Here is a 16,795-nt window from a genome sequence, read left to right as displayed (position 1 = left end):
TTCCGAGGGCCGCGGTAAATCTTCTTATCGTCGCGGCAAACAGACACGAGGTCATAGTGCGTTTAGGCTCCCTCCCGTCTAATCCCTAAATAGAGGGCGGGCACGAGCCATGTATATTGCGTTGTAAAAATGGAGGGACACCTACCTAGAAACAGGCGGTATCTGCATCCCGAGGGCTCAATCAACGTCCTCGAGGGTCGTCCTATCAGGTGACCGGGAGGTTATGGACAGCAGATGAGCAGGCTTTAAGGTCCTAAACGTAAACCAACAGAAAAGCTGAGCTAGCTTAAGTAGGAAACGTTTTAAGCCCAGTACTCTGTATAAGCCAGAGAGACACAAATAAGGGGGCATGCGAAAAATTCAGTTCCTACAGTGCACCCCAAATAGATTCCCCGCGTCTGTCATTTAGCAAGTTAACCCATTGCTGCCCCAGGGTGGAACAAACAACCAACATTAATGGCGATACAACCGAGGAAGTTACAGGTATCGCCTCCCATATCACAGGCAGAACCACAGATGGGCTCTGCTTCACCCACTCTAAGTTTAGAGAGCTCTCGGGGACCTAGGGTTAGAACATACACAGCGCCCATCTAGGTGTAATTCCTACCTCTGTATGTAAAATCTTTGCAGTAATCGCAACTCGTGGCAGGCTCAAATCTCAGCAGGCGTGGTCTCCACAGGGGAGCTACTCGTCGTACGCCGATATTTAAATCGGCTAAGCCACGCCTCCTCTGTACAGCTGACCCGCTCGTAAACTGGCCCCAATCACATGTCGGAGTCAAACCAGTGCAGCAGCAAAAATCTGGCAGGGATAAGGTCAGGGAACTAGGATCGTACGGCCAATCTCCGTCTTTCAAGAGAACCTGATACCCAATATACTCCTGCTTGCCAAGGGCCCAAAGCACCACCTCCACATTACAGCAAAAAACTGCTAGTGGATCTAACGGTGACGTCAAAAGCGGCCCAGCAGAATACGTAAGAAGGCCGACTGCGTCTCATATCTCGCTCCTCAATTGCTCACATATGTCTGGGTTGATCACACCAAGAAATAGCAATAGGTTAAAAAAATACTGTTTACAAGAGTAGCCGCTTTTTCCAAAATGCAGCTAGGAGCAATAACAAATAACTCCCTCAACGAAGATATTAGAAAGGATGTCTCAGCGTCACAAAATGGATGGGGGGTATATGAGAATTCATGGATATGAGGGCCAGCCCAAAAATAAAATGTTATGGACATAAATCATCCAAGAATCGCTCACAGAATTGTGTTTTCCCATGGGCAGGCATCATTCAACCCAAAGTGCACAGAGTCCAAGAATAAGATCCAGAAAACCTCCCTCTTCCGTCTCACAGAGGTGGCATCCTTGCCAGGCACATCTCTCACTTTTTGGATGATGGACCATTTAAGGTCCATCTCAGAATGCTGGGCCGAGACCCAGTGTGATACTAGTGGGGCCCCACTTTTGGAGTTCCGAATGTTCGATTTGTGCTCGCCCATCCTGATGCGGCACTCTCGCCCGGTTTCCCCTACATACGGGAGCCCACAGGGGCACAGAATAACACAGACAATATTCGTAGATCAACAGATCATCATCGTGTTTAAATTGATGTTGCGGTTCCCGATAGTCAAATTGTTCCCTGTGAGGGCATGGGCACAGGCTTGGCAATTACCACATCGGTGGTTGCCTTCCACCGGTGGTAGACCGAAAATCCCAGTCTGCTTAGGTCCTCCAGTCGTCGCAACCTTCCTACACACAATGTGATTGCGAAGATTTTTGTTCCGCCTGAACGCAAAAATCGGTTGTGCAATGGGGTTATCTGGTTCATTGGTATTCAAAATGTGCCAAAGCGAATTCACTGCTTGTCTTAATTTATTGTTGGCGCTAGAATGCTTGGTGATACATACCAATCGCTCCTGTCTCACTTGGTCATGATCCTGAAACATGGTGTCTCTATTATAATACCTTGCCCGTTTAAAGGAGAACCTAATGAGGCCACGCGGATATCCTCGTTGTGCTAATTTTAACTTGAGGATGTCTGATTGTTGGAGAAAATCGCTCATCATCGAGCAGTTCCTCCTAAGACGAAGGAACTGACTAAACGGGATTGAGTCTCTTTGGCACCGGGGATGGAAACTCACATACTCTAGTAATGTGTTCTTGGCGGTGGGTTTAGTGTATAAGGACACAAGCAGAGATCCTTCATCATGTTTCACCCACACGTCCAAGAACTCAACTTTGTCATTGCTCGCATTTGCTGTAAACCGAAGATTAGGGTCAGCAGCATTAATCCAGGTGACAAACTCATCCAATGAGGCCTGGTCTCCGCTCCAGATGGAAAATATATCATCGATGAAGCTGGACCAGGCCCGCACATTTTTGAAAAATGGTGCCATCTCGTTGAAGATGTTAATATCTTCGAAATGGCCTATGTAAAGGCAAGTCACACTGGGGGCGTATGAGGCCCCCCTGCTGACTCCCTTCACCTGGTGGAAATATTATTTGTTAAACTCGAAATAATTTTCCCCAAGCACTAACCTCAAAAAATTCAAAATCACAGTGGCATTAGGGAGTTTCACTTTTCTCGTCAGGATCTCTTCTAATACTTTCAAGGCCCCTTCCTGGGGGATATTGGAATAAAGGGATTCCACATCCATCGTAACCAAAAGCTCAGATCTTGAATCAAAAGGTAATTTCTCAGTCTTAGAGATAAAATGTCCCGTGTCTCTGATAAACGAACTAAGCTTGCAGACCAGAGGCTTCAAAAAAGTATCAATGTACTTGGCAAGAGGTTCTGTTGCTGATCCAATCGTTGACACAATCGGGCGCATGGGCGGATCGGCGTGGTTCTTGTGCACCTTCGGGAGACCATAAATAATGGGCATCCTGGTGAATGTGGGAGTAAGATACTCCTCTTCTTTGGTGCAAATAAGGCCATCGTCCACAGCAGTGGTTACCACATCAAGGATACGTCGTTTTAACGTTTCTTCCGGGCATCTCATGATGCGATGGTAATGCATTTCAGAAGAGAGAAGAGCATTCATTTTGTTAATGTATGTGGTAGTCTCAACTACTACAATGTCATAATAGCCCCGGGGGTGCTATTTATTTCTACAAGTGCGGTTTTTGAAGTAACTGTTCTAAGAGTCATATTTTGATACATGTATGTTGGATTTTTGATGTTTTGGTCTTGTTTGTTTTAGATAAAGATACCTTATGTTTCTAAACTGGTGTTGTGTCCATTTGTGGTGCTTTCACTGTGTTACTGTGTGTATGGAGTTTAAATACTTTACACATTGCCTTTCCGATTAGCCTGTCTGCTCATGCCAAGCAACCAAGGGGGTGAACAGAGGTTATCTATAGTGTGTAACTCCCTTACCCTGACTAGAAGCAAGGGTCCCTACTCGGACAAAGATGCGTACCTCTGCCAAGGAGAGACCCCCATTTCTATCATCTACCAACCAATTGATATCCTAAACCACCTAATACATGGAACATTTGGCATATATGGCATAGAAAAAGGCACCCTAAACTTGGAAGAGTAGAAGCATATTGGTGTTTCATGAAAGTTTTAATCCCCTCATCCCCTGTTCCCCATTTACAGGGCTCTTCCAGACCAATCCCGCTGCTAAATTCAGAAGGAAAATGTTTTCTAGCATATTAGCGAAGAACATTTTTTATTACTCTGAGAAAATCCTCTATTAATCTACCCAAGTCAGTATGTTTTTTTTCCCAGGCAGAGCAGCACAACATAAAATAGTAATAGTGCAGTAAAATAAATGTACTGGGACAAAATATGAAGTATGCCCCTCACATTGATATTTCTGGATGACAAGAAAGTCTTTGAAAGGGTGGATTTGCATTTCTGTTGGGAAGTAGTGATGTGCAAATAGAATTTTTGATCAAAATTTACCCAGGAACACCGTTTCAATAATACAGAACAATTATGCCATCAGGCAGCCCTGCCTTCACTTCCTTGACAGCCCCCTATTTTGATGAGTTATCCTTCGACCTGACATGTTCGAAACCGGTTTTCTCCCTCACTGTGATTGGACCCTGTCTTTATAGCTGGGCCTGGAAATAAATATGAGAATCCTTCACTGGCATCTAGAAGTGAAATGAGGTGGTGCTAACGCTGTCCTTTGTTTTCCCACCTATTTCGGTTCACTCTCATGTAGCAAATCCCTGCTACATTGTCAGCAGTTAACATGCACCACCATTTCTGGGCTTGGAGGCAGATTATTGTCTTCTAAACCAGGGTAGTTAACCCCCCACTCAAGGATGTATACTCCAGCCCTGAAAATGAATGGCAGAACTGATTTTTGGCTCAGGCAATCTAAACTCCATTTTTACACAGTTACTTTTCCACTCACATGATCTTCAATGTGATCATTTAGTTCAGATTTTGAAAATTAAGTAAGAAATAACTTTGTAGGTTTTTGCTAGTATTTTTCAATGCAAGAATATAAAAGTCAATATTTTCATTACACTTATGGCTGTTCTATGGAAAATGTACATAGTAAAATAACATTTAGACCTTTAATCACTGTAACGGAACATGTTGGTCCTGGCCCTCTCTGCAGGGTCACGCCCAAACCTTTTTCCTTAATCCCTCCTGTTTTTCTGAAGTTGATTTTGCCAGTCATAGGACTCTGTGCACTCAACCAGGGCTAACCAGTGCTAAAGTGATTGTGCTCACTCTATAAAACATGGTAAAATTGACTTCCACCTGATTGCCATACCTCGTTTTCTCATCAGTCCCTACTAATGTGGCATACTATATTCCCATGGCCTCTAAATGTAATGCTACCAGTGTGCCTGTAGCACTTATTGTGCCACCCACTAAAGTGACTCTTAAAAACATGTCCCAGGTCTGCCATTGTAGCCTGAATGCAATTTTGAAGTGCCAAATCTACATGGCAAAATAATCCCCTCACCAAGCTTTTAAACTCCCTTTTAATACATATAACTCACCCCTTGGCAGCCCATAAGACAACGTGCATTGTAATTAAAAGTTTGGACATGTTCTATTCGGTTTTACCTTTCCTGGTAGTCAAAAACTCTGAACTTGTCTATTAATTACTTGTATCCGACCCGCATTCCATCGTGGTCGTCCAAATTTTTCCCTTTTGACCAGGTTTCGCGTGACTAGACACCTGCGATTGCCACTTTGAACCTTTAGGCGCTAGTTTTTACCCTAAAATTTATAAATTCATAGATAACTTTGGTTCTAATGTTTGGTGTTTTGTCATATTGGTGTCTAAAATGTTTTGGTATTTTTCTTGTGTTATGTTTTCGCTTTTTTACTGATTATGTGCAGCATAAATAGTTTACACATTTCTTCTAAGTTAAGCCTGACTGATTTTGTTCCAACCTACCAGAGGGTTATTCACAAGTTAATTTAGTGAGCTTTGTAATTTGCCCTGACAGAGATTCTGGCTGTTGATGATCAGGGTTAAATCCTCAATAACCCATCTTCTAACAGTACATTTTTAGAATGCAAAGTGTGCCTTTTTATTTTCCCTTTTTGGACTACATGATTTGAGAGACATTGGTCCCTAACTAAACAGAGAGTAGAGAGGAAATCAATGTAGCCCCAATCGGTACTATATTTTAGCTGTTATCCAGCCAGATAAGGGCAATTTAATATTGAAATAAATGAAAATAAGCAAAGCATGTAAATTAATTACAGTGGTACACAAGCCTGTATCCATGAACTCACATAACAAGGGAAAACGAAAAAAGCTCAGGCAGCATGTAGTTGTCTGTATCCAGTAATCACAATAAAACAAAGAACAATTGCAAAGAGATGTCACCTTTACACATCATATAACATACAAACCACTGTGTTTAAGGTTAACAACTTTGTAGACGGCGTTTCGATCCTTAATCAAGAGATGTAGGATCATCATCAGGACTTTCAAGATATGGTGCCTGAATACAAGTACCTGTAGTTACTGAATTAGGAGAAGGGAAATTACAAAATTTGGAAAAAGAAAAGGGAGAAAAAAATATAAGGTCAGACAGTGAGTAAGGGCTATAATCAGTAGCTATGTAGAGTCAAACTGCGGCAAGCTGGATCTTATATTAAGGAACATAGAGATCTGAGAATGGTCCAGTAAAGTTTGTGCGGCGATGCAATGTCAATATTCCAGGTAGATATATCTTACTGCTGGTAAAATTGCTGTGCTTTTAGCGAAGTGACAGAGATAGACAGACCACCGTAATGTGGGTGCGAGGCAACGTCTATTAAAAGTAAGTGAAAAGGTTTGTAGCGATTCGCGAACCAGATGTGAATAAAGGTGAAGCAATAGCCTTGTGCAACTATTAAGTGAAGGTAGGGACAGTAGGGCGGAATGGGTTCAATGCCTTTTGTCAAGCTGGGGGAGCGAAGCAGCGCTGGATGGGGGCGGCAATGCGGCGAAGCGATACAATGATCGTGAGAGGCACTAGTCACACCTGATGGTAAAAAAGAGGGTATTGGAGGTGGAGCTACAATACAAAATATGAATAATAGGCAGGTAGTGAGGCAACCGGGGATGCTTACCTATTGGGATATCGTAATTGCCTGGAAATGGGTGTATTAAATTGCCCTTATCCGGCTGGATAACGGCTAAAATATAGTACTGATTGAGGCTATATTTATTTCCTCTCTACTCTTTGATTACTCAGGGACCACCGTCTGTCAAAATAAGTTAGCTCCCAAGGTCCCTGACCGATCCGAATTGGGTTCCCTTGTAATTTATAAACATTCTTGGACTACATGGACACCTTAGGGGCAACTACGAAATATATAAATTGTGGGTGTGCCTACATGGCAAAGATTTTTTTCCTTGCGATGTGTTTGTGCCGTCTCTTTAAGCTGCAGCCTAGCCAGAGTACAGTGGTGGGTTTGACAGCAGTATACTCTTGTCATATGTGGGTGTTTTAAATACATACTGCAGTACACATTTGATGCTCATGTCATTGGTGAATTTCTTGCACCATGCATTCTGCCTTACAGTAAAGTTAAAAGGATGTTTTTCTACCAATACCATTCTAGTGCCAGAGTACACGTTCTGTGGCACTAAATATCAATGTCACAGTGAACAGAGTGACCTAATACCCAAAAACATGGTCCAGAAAAACAGGGTCCAGAAAAAGGTAATTATGCAGAAAAGATGATTTTGCAAGAAAATGAATAAAAAGCGAACTCCAATCTATTCATATGCTGTTTGACCAGAAACTTCTGAAAAGATTTGTATGCCTTCAAAATCAATATGGTATTCTATATCACGAATTCCACAAAAAACTATCTATTAGCTTCGAATTTGCTGTTCTTCCAAACATCACTTGGACCCTCTATATACCACCCTAGTTTGAGTTTAGTTTAAATAGTTCCACATTCAGTATCTCTGAAATCTAAAAATGTTTGAGAATGGTGATGGAGGATGACACACAAAGGTGGCTGGAGAAATGATTACAGATATGGAAGACATCTTTATCCATGATACATATAACTCATTTTAGGCTACAATAATACTGGACTCTGCAAATTTCGTATCGCCCAGCATGCATCCAATCACTAGTAAGCCTCAAATAATCCATAGATGTCGCATGCGTAATCAAGAAGTAGCTGATCAAATACAAATATTTGCCACATGCCCCAGACCGGACATATATTGTGAGTTAATTTACACTGATTGAAGTATGCAAATGGATGCAGACTTTAAGCTTTGGGAACAAATATTATGTTAGGAGCGTATGACTGACTGACTGAATTATTTAAGCGCTCTTATGCCGAGGCGTCTTGGCGCTGAAAGAACGGGAGGGAGGTAGAGAGAGGTTAAGGCAGCGTGAAGAGCCAGGTCTTTAGCGCCCTTCTGAAGCTCGCCCTGTTCTTATCTGAGCGCATAATTACGGGCATACTGTTCCACAGCTTGGGGGCTAGGAGGGAGAAAGATCTACCGACCCACCGGGCTCTTTTTATTCTCGGCACTTGGAGTAGATGATGACTACAGGATCTTAAGGTGTGCGAAGGCACATAGCGGGGGAGAAGGTTGGTAAGCTCCTCAGAGGAGTTCCCATACAATGATTTGTGAACAAGACACAAGGTCTTAAATTGGATCCTGCGCCTAACAGGGAGCCAGTGCAGTTCCCGTATAGCTGTGGAAGTAGGGTGTCTTTTGGGGAGGTTGAGTAAAACTCTTGCCGCAGTATTTTGGATAGACTGGAGCCTGGCAAGCTGTTTTTCCCCTGCCCCCAGGTAAAGAGCATTGCAATAGTCAACCCTCGACATGATTAGGGCTCCCACCACGTTTTTTCTGAGAGAAAGCGGAATATAAGGCAGGATTTTCCTAAGTAACTTCATTGTATAGAAGCATGCTGAGGTGACCTGACTGATATGTGCAGTACAAGTGAGATCTTTATCCATTATAAAGCCTAGATTTCTGACCTTGTTGGCTAGAACCGGACAGTTGCCCGCTTCTGGAGGCCACCATAGGTGACTCCAGATAGATGGTTTTTGGCCAAATTCGATCACTTCAGTCTTTTCGGTGTTAAGCTTTAAGAAGTGATCGTTCATCCAGTTCATTACAACAGACAAACAGTTCCTGAAACTGGCCGCCGTGGCTTCCACCGACTGAGAGAGTGACACCACTAATTGAGTGTCATCGGCATATGACACTAGGTGCAGGCCATGGGATTTTATTAGTGAAGCAAGGGTGGTGACGTAGAGATTGAATAGGGTGGGAGATAATGCCGATCCCTGCGGGACACCACATGGCAGATGGAATTCTGTTGAGTGGAGACCTCCCCAGTGGATGTGATGTATGCGAGACTCTAGGAAAGACTCAAAAAGCGCTAAAGCGGTGTACGTGATGCCCAGCGCCCTCAGTATGTTAAGTAGGACCACATGGTTGATGGTGTCGAAAGCCGCAGTTCGATCGAGTAAGATTAGAGCGGCTCTACCCCCATCGTCCATGGTCCTACGGATGTCCTCAGTAGCTACGATCAGAGCAGATTCGGTGGAATGGCAGGCCCTGAAGCCATGTTGAGTGGAATCTAGAAGATGGTCTTTCCTCAAGATGTTTAGTTAGTACCTGATTCATAGCTCTCTCCAGCATTTTGGCCGGGAGGGGGAGACAAGATATTGGTCGGTAGTGCTTGGATTCTGTTGGGTACAGTGTCTCCTTCTTGAGGATGGGCCTAATACATGCTTTTTTTCCATCTGCCGGGGAAACAGCCGGAGATTAGAACGGAGTTCAGGAGAGGGGTCAGGATCGGACTAATAGTTTCCGAAACCTGATGCAGTATGTGGGGGGGGACAGGGGTCCAGTGGTGAGCCTGATTTGGTCTGCAGAAGTAGAGTGGCTACCTGAAAATCGCTTAAAGGTGAGAATTGCGTGAGATTGGAGATGTGCGGAGCCAACTCAGTTGTCTGTGGGTCAGCCTCTCTAACCTGTAAGGAGTGGAGATTATAATAAACCGCCTGTACCTTCTGCTGGAAAAATTGAGCTATATTTTCCACAAAGTCTTGGCCGGGTATGAAAACTATGTCCCTAGGGCTTTTGGCTAAGTGCGCAACTGTCTTAAACAGTGTTTTGGAGGAGTTTGCGGATTCCAGGATTTACTGTCACAGTTCTCAAGTGAAGGAACATTTTTTAATAGGGTGTTAGTAAGTTGAGCAGCTACAAGCTTCTTCCATGGGCGAATTATGGAAGGGAGGGAAAGGTCTCTCCGGCTAATGTTAGCGCAAGTTATAATAAGATTAAATTGGATGACTGCATGGTCCGACCAAGGCACTGGGTTAACTGAGGTGACCTTTAGGTGTTTATTATTAATAAAGACTGCGTCAAGCGTGTGGCCAGCTGTATGGGTGGGCCCAACCACCAGTTGGTTTAGCCCGAAGCTACATAGATTTTCTTTTAGGGTGAATGTTTCCTCTGAGTTATTCTCCTCCAGGTGAAACTTAAAATCGCCTAGTACCATAAATGTTGGTTGGTCTAGGGTGGACTCCAAGTAAGTTAGAAGGGCGTTCGTGAAAGGACCTCTAGGCCCTGGGGGTCTATAGAGAAGAAGTCCAGCGAAGATTATTTGATTCCTCAGTTTGATAGTGAAGGATAAGGACTCCGCCTCCAATCCGTGTTGTGGGAGGATGCTTATTTTAAAGTGCGAGCGGAAGATGATTGCTATTCCACCGCCTGTGGATCCTGATCTGTCAGTGTGTATCATGGAATAGTCCGCGTTTACTGCTGAGTTCCAATCGGGCCCAGACATTTCAGTGACCCAAGTTTCCGTTATTCCGTTAAAAATGCCAGATCAGCCGCGTTATCAGTTATTAGTGCTTCAATTTCATGTTTATGTTTGGGCATCGTACATTTATAAGGATGTTTTTCAAAGTCCTTGTGGTGGATTTGCGCCTGTTATCTGTGCCGTGGGTTAGAATATGGGGCCTATTTGCCACTGAGTTCTGACTCTGCAAGCTAAGAGGGGTGCACAGGGACAGCTCTTGAAGCATGAATCAGCACGTGGAGCACTTGCGGTGCTGCCGCGTGCCATTATCATGCAGCAGTGGCGCTGGTGGGCAGGCGCCAGGCCTTAGAGAGGTTAGAGTTTCTGATGAATATTTGATATTCGGGAAACGGGCAGAGGGTTGGGCCCAGGGCACTGGTCCGGCGCGGACGGGCTCAGACATGCTTGCCTTAGGCCCGCCTGCTGCACTCGTCTGCTGCGCCTCCGGAAGGACATTGGGCTAAGTAGGTTCATAGGCCGGAAGTCGCAACTGCTAGAGCGCGTCCCACCAGTCAGGCCGCACCTAAGATGGCGGCTCTGTGGCCAGATAATGTATTCCACAGCCCAGTTATCCCTCCGCTTCAAACGGGACCTCCCGCGGCGGAACAGGGAATTGGGTTACAGGTAAGCAAACATACAATTATTAACTCAATTGTGCAAAGAGACAGGTTAAAATACAATTGCTGTCAATTCTACTGGCAAGTGCAGGTTAAAAACAGTTGGAGGTAAAAAGCGTAGTAATCACGATTTTACACAAACTAAGGGGTCCATTAGGATGTCGGGCGGATTCCCTTCGCGAGATTAGGATGGTGGAGGGGACAGCGGTGGACGGAAAGACCGTCCGTCGCTTTACCGCAGCGGTCGCCTTGCGACCGCAGCGGTAAAAGATTAATATGGTGGCGGTGTCTATCAGACACCACCTGCCATATTATGATGGTCATTTGGGAATGCCTTTCATGCGGAGAAGCCCTGCGGGGGCCATTGCGGCCCCCAGGGACTCCGGGGGTGTGGGGGGTGCACATGGGGAGTACCTATGATACCCTCCAGCAGTTCCATGCACAGCATGCCAGGCACCGTGCGGTGCATGCCATGCTGTGCACAGCATGCTTTCCTGCCATTGTGGCGGGCGGTGCTGAGTGCACCGCCCGCCACAATGGTAGGAATGCAGGATGCACCCGCAACTGTGGTGGTTGCATCATAATGCTGGGGACGGGACCCCCGCCCTTAAGGCGGGCGGTCCCTTTTAGCACGGGGATGGCGGGCGGGCAAAGCCTGCCCGCCATCCTAATGGACCCCTAAGTACGCAGTTATGGAAGTGCTACCCGCTCTACTTGCTTCCATCTAGATAAGATAAGATCCAAATAGAGGTTGTATTTGTGGGAAGAGTCAAGGGGCCAGATGTAGGAAGGCCTTTACCGATCGGTAACGGCCGAAAATTGGTATTTTCGGCCGTTACCGACCGGTATTTAGCATTCGGCATGTAGGAGATCGAAAATCATCCGATTCGGTAAATTTACCGAATCGGTAAAATACCGAATCGGAAATATTACCGAATCGGTACATTTACCGAATCGCAAAGGTTTGCGATTCGGTAAATTTACCGAATCGGTAATATTTACCGAATCGGTAATATTTACCAATTCGGTCAAATTACCGAATCGGTAAATTACCGAATCGGTAAATAAGAAGTGGAAAAAATGGATATTGAGATGTAGGGAAGCTCTGAAATACCGAATTTGCTTGAAATTCGGTATTTAGGAGTCGGTATTTACCATGGATTGGAATCAGGTGGTAAATAGGTGCAACCTATAAAAATGGACCCAAAATGCAATTCTTCTTGCACAATGGCGGCATTTTATGTCATTGCAAGACGGCTACGGCTACAGGAGGAGGGGGAGAGGGAATGGCAGAGAGAGGAGCAGGTCTACAGGCAGAGGATAACCCTGTTCATGCTCACAGAGGCAGAGATACTCCAGAGGTACAGGTTGGCCCAAGACACCATCACTGACCTCATCAGGGACCTCCACCCACTGTTGGAGCACACTACCCCAAGGGCACACGCTATTCCTCCCCATGTGCAGGTGCTGTGCAGCCTACACCTGCTTGCCTCTGGGAGCTACCAGAGTGTGGTTGCTGCGGTAGGTGGGGTGACCCAGAGCAGCCTGTCAAGGTTTTTTCACAAATTCCCTGACGCCATGTTGCAGAGGATGGAGCATTACATTTCTTTTCCTGCCACCCATGCTGAACTGGTTCAAACCAAATCTGACTTCTACCAGATGGCTAGATTTTCCCATATCATCGGCTGCATTGATGGCACGGATATCCCCATTTGTCCCCCTGCTGCCACGGAATACATCTACAGGAATAGGAAGTCAATGCACACCATCAATGTGCAGGTGATTTGCAATGCAAAGTGCGCCATCACTGACCTAGTGGCAAAATACCCTGGGAGTACCCACGACTCCTACATATTTCAAAACAGCGGCATCTATGCACGGCTGGCTGCAGGAGAATTTGGTGAAGGATACCTCCTAGGTGAGACACAGTGTAAGACCCCCATCATACCAATTGCAGTAGGAAGTACATGTATGCATGTGAGTAATGTATTCCCTTTTCATTCCAGGAGACAGTGCATATGCCCTCCGCTCATTCATACTGACCCCCTACCTCAACCCCTCAACACCCAGGCAAAGGAGGTATAACCGGGCCCACAAAAGCACAAGGAATGTAGTCGAACAGACCTTTGGCATTTGGAAAAGCAGATTCAGATGCTTGCACAAGAGTGCAGGTGCAAGGCAGTATACCCCCATCACCTGCTCTAAGATAATTGCTGCCTGTGCCATGTTACACAACCTTGCAGTGAAGAAGGGCACTGAGGTGGAGTTTTCAGACTACGAGGATCATGATGACGACAATGCTGTGGCAGAACCCCAACCTGCTGGAGTGTCAACACCAAGTGATGGCAGATACAGACGTGAGGAGATTACAGACAAATATTTCTGAGTGAGTAAAGAGACACAGACAGGTTGTGAATGTGAAAAACTATTTTTAATGTTGCCACAACGTTAATGCACTGATGTGGAACAAAAAATAAGTATTTGAACGTGGGGACTGCTAATGTCCCAGGTTGCCTCACCCACACTGTCAATGTCATTTGCGGGCGCGCTTCGCAGAGCCACTGGGGTGTTGCTCACTCCCTTCAGCATGGCCTGCAGGCTCAGCTGAGTGCCTGGTGCTCCGACGTGGCTCAACAACTGCGCTAGCCGGGCTTCTGCGGCTGCGGCTGTCGTCTGCCTCAGCCACGTCCAGGGCAGGATTCACAGCACTATGGGAGATGATCATGGCCTCCAGGGCACTGGTGATCCTGCCCATGCCCCTGGTTACCTCCGCGGTGTTTTGCGTGAGGCTCTCCTGCATGTTGGCGCCCCTACGGCATTGCTGGGATGATGCCGTGGCCAGCCGGTTCATAGCCCTGTTGTGCACACGCGCATCCCTGCGCCTTGTGTGCTCCTGGGTATCCATTTTTGCGCACAGCTGGTTGATGGCGGTGGTCATGTGAAGCATTCCAGATGCAATGTCACTGTTGGTCTTTGCAACCTCCCTGTTGGTTTCCACTAAATCACTGATGCCCTTGGCCATGTCTCCCATTTGCTGATTTAGGATTCGAAATTGCCGGTGGCAGGCCTGAATCGCTTTCCCCTGCATGCGCTGGATGCGCACCATGCTCCCCTCAAGGCCACGGAACACAGTGCCCTCTCCAGGTGGACCTGCACTGCTGGGAGTGCGTTGGCGGCGGCGAGTGCTGCTGGACTGATGGGTGCACACCTGTGCAGTAGGAGTGACTACTATGGTTGCTGGAGCCTCACCCTCACCTCCCGCCATGACTCTCAGTGGGGCCACATTTCTCCTCCTGGCTGGTGAGGTAGCAGGTGTTGTCAGGGACCGTGATGGGGAGTTCTCAGGTGAGAGCACGAATGTGGGGGATTGGGAAAGGTGTGGGGAGTGGGGAAACACAAGGGGACAAACAGTGTCATCCTCATGGGAGATGGCAGTGGCGTCTTCGTCCTCCTGCGAGGCATCTGCGGTGCTTGGCCCTGCCTCAACACTCTCCTCCCTCGCTGGTGTAGTTCCTTGTGATGCAGATGGTCCACTGCCTGATGTTGGCCCTAGGTATAAAGAAGCGTATGTACACTGAGTGCTATTGTCTTACAGTCACTACAATAAATGCATTGCACATTTCACTTTCATTACTCTGATTGCCTTTTAATGCCTTGCTGTTTTCAGTGCACTTACACGTGGTCCTACATTTGCTGACTACATTTCCCATAATGCATTGCTCGTGTATAGTGCTAGCAGTACTGGACTGGCGTGTACACAAAGGCTAAAGGGAAGCAGTTTGCTTTGGGGTGTCATGCTGTGCAAGCCTCTTACCTTTTGTAGTAGCTCTGGCTGAGCTGTCCACATCTCCTACTCCCACAACACTGTCAGGCTCGATGGTTGAGGCCACCAGTTCCTCAAGGTCAGTCAGGGGGGGTGCAGGGTTCCTGCCTTCACCGGTCACACCAGCCTGCTTGTGGATCTCTGCCATTTTTTTTTAGTGAGGCTCCTGAGGTCGTAAAATCTTTTCTTCAGGTCCTCTTGGCTCCTGCTGGTCACACCCACAGCGTTCACCTTCTCCCCTATGGCAAGCCACAGTTTCTTTTGGCTGACTCTGCTACTGTGAGGGACAGCCTGCCATAAAGCTGTTTGTGGACCCTCACCACTTCCTCCACCAGTACCTGCAGCTCCATGCTGCTGAACTTTAATTTTCGTTTTCTGTCAGCCTTCTGGCTCTCTGTGCTGCTTGCCATTATTACTCTCTTTCACTGCAAACAAATCTCTCCCTGCTGCTCTGTCTCTCTGCTCAGCTCTGACTGCCTCTCCAGAACCTTCTAATGAGTTGCAGCTGCCTGGGTAGCCACTTCCTGGTTGGGAGGGGGAGGGTGGTAGCACCTGATTGGCTGTTCTCATTAGTTTCACTTTTGCTTGCTTCCCGATACGGTATTTACCGATTCGGTATTTACCGATTTGGTATTTACCGATTCAGTATTTTCAATGCATTCCTATGGGCCTTTTGGCCCATAGGGTTGTATGGTCATTACTGATTCGGTAATTACCGATTCGGTATTTGCCGATTCGGTAATTACAGAAAGTCTGATACCGACTTTTACCGATTCGGTAAAAAATTCAGATTTTTGACCTACATCTCATTTAACGATTTTTGAATACCGAATCGGTAAAATTCGGTATTTAAGAATCGGTAAATGACATTTACCTACATCTGGCCCAAGATCTGCTATTAGTTGCTCATTGCTTGGAAGAGTGTGTGGAATAGGAATGTGTGAGTGAAAATGGGCAATTGGAACTGGAGGAGCAAGACATAAAATGCTTCTGGGGGATATTTACAATAGCCTTATTGAACTAGACAATGATTGATTGAAGATTGGCGCCCTCGTTCCGCGTCCGAATATATTTTAATTTCAACAAGCTTCATATTAATTTTAGTGCCTTAATTTGTTACAATGGTTTGATTTTAAACTCTGAATAATCCATGCGTATGTGCAGAATAGCTATCAATAAAAAATAATATAAAAGCAATCTTATGATACAGGGTTTTATCTATTTGTGTCCTTTAGGGCTGGCAGGTTGTAACACCCTCACGTAAGCATAACTGTCCTTTGATGATGCTGATGCAGATAGAGGGCTTGAGACAACTAGCAGCTGTCACAATCCTCCGCTCGCCATTGCCATAATGGAAACAGCATTACACTTCAAGTGAATCTCTCATTAGGAGGAAAGAATAAGGTAAAATGCACTTCCAGCATTTGAATATGGATAATTCTCTTATTATTTTAAAAGACCATGATCCATTAGATAGTGCTCTCATGTTAGCCATTTTGAACCTGAGGTACTTTCTTCTCAGACTTTTTTCTTCAAGTTGCTTCATGTCAGGACCCTGCAGACATGGGCCTTCACTGGTACTTCACGTTGTAATGCAGATGTGTAATTAGGCTTAACTATACTTTGTTTAACGCTGTGACATTTCACTCGGCACTCTCGAATATTTTAAAAAGGAATCTCTGCTTTAGGATGACTGATATTTAAATACATTACATTAATTCGGCATTTAAATCTTGCGTCTTTAAATCTATGTGTGTTTTAAGCTATAAAGAGAACTGGGCTGCTTCATTTTCAAACCCGATTGATTCTCCAGAGGTTTAACACCTATCATACTGAATCCTCAGGGTATCCGAAAAGTACTACTTCTGACATTGGTAGGTTATTCCTAAATTCAAGTGCCAACATTCTCTCTGACCACAAATGTTATGCACCGTCAGATTCACTTGTTTTGTCCTTGCTTCAAGATATTTTCTTTTTTCCCCTATTTAGTTCATTCTCTGAATTTTGTTTATATTTTTACATTTTTTATGAATTGTTACAGGATGTTACAGGATATCAATGGTGCCTTAAAATGGGTTTGTATT

General features: G+C 45.5%; 1 long non-coding RNA gene across 1 annotated transcript in view; it reads left to right on the top strand.

Annotated features, from left to right (window-relative positions):
* Positions 1–16,099, top strand: part of LOC144825253 (uncharacterized) — a 114,924-nt gene extending 98,825 nt beyond the window's left edge. Inside the window, exon 3 of the long non-coding RNA XR_013609355.1 lies at positions 15,947–16,099. This is a non-coding gene — a long non-coding RNA (uncharacterized LOC144825253). The remainder of the gene's footprint in view (positions 1–15,946) is intronic.
* Positions 16,100–16,795: the final 696 nt, after the last annotated feature.

Source organism: Lissotriton helveticus, chromosome 3_1, assembly GCF_964261635.1.
Source record: "Lissotriton helveticus chromosome 3_1, aLisHel1.1, whole genome shotgun sequence".
NCBI lineage: Eukaryota > Metazoa > Chordata > Amphibia > Caudata > Salamandridae > Lissotriton > Lissotriton helveticus.
The sequence above is the reverse complement of the archived record's forward strand: the minus strand, read 5'-3'. Positions and strand labels throughout refer to the sequence as shown.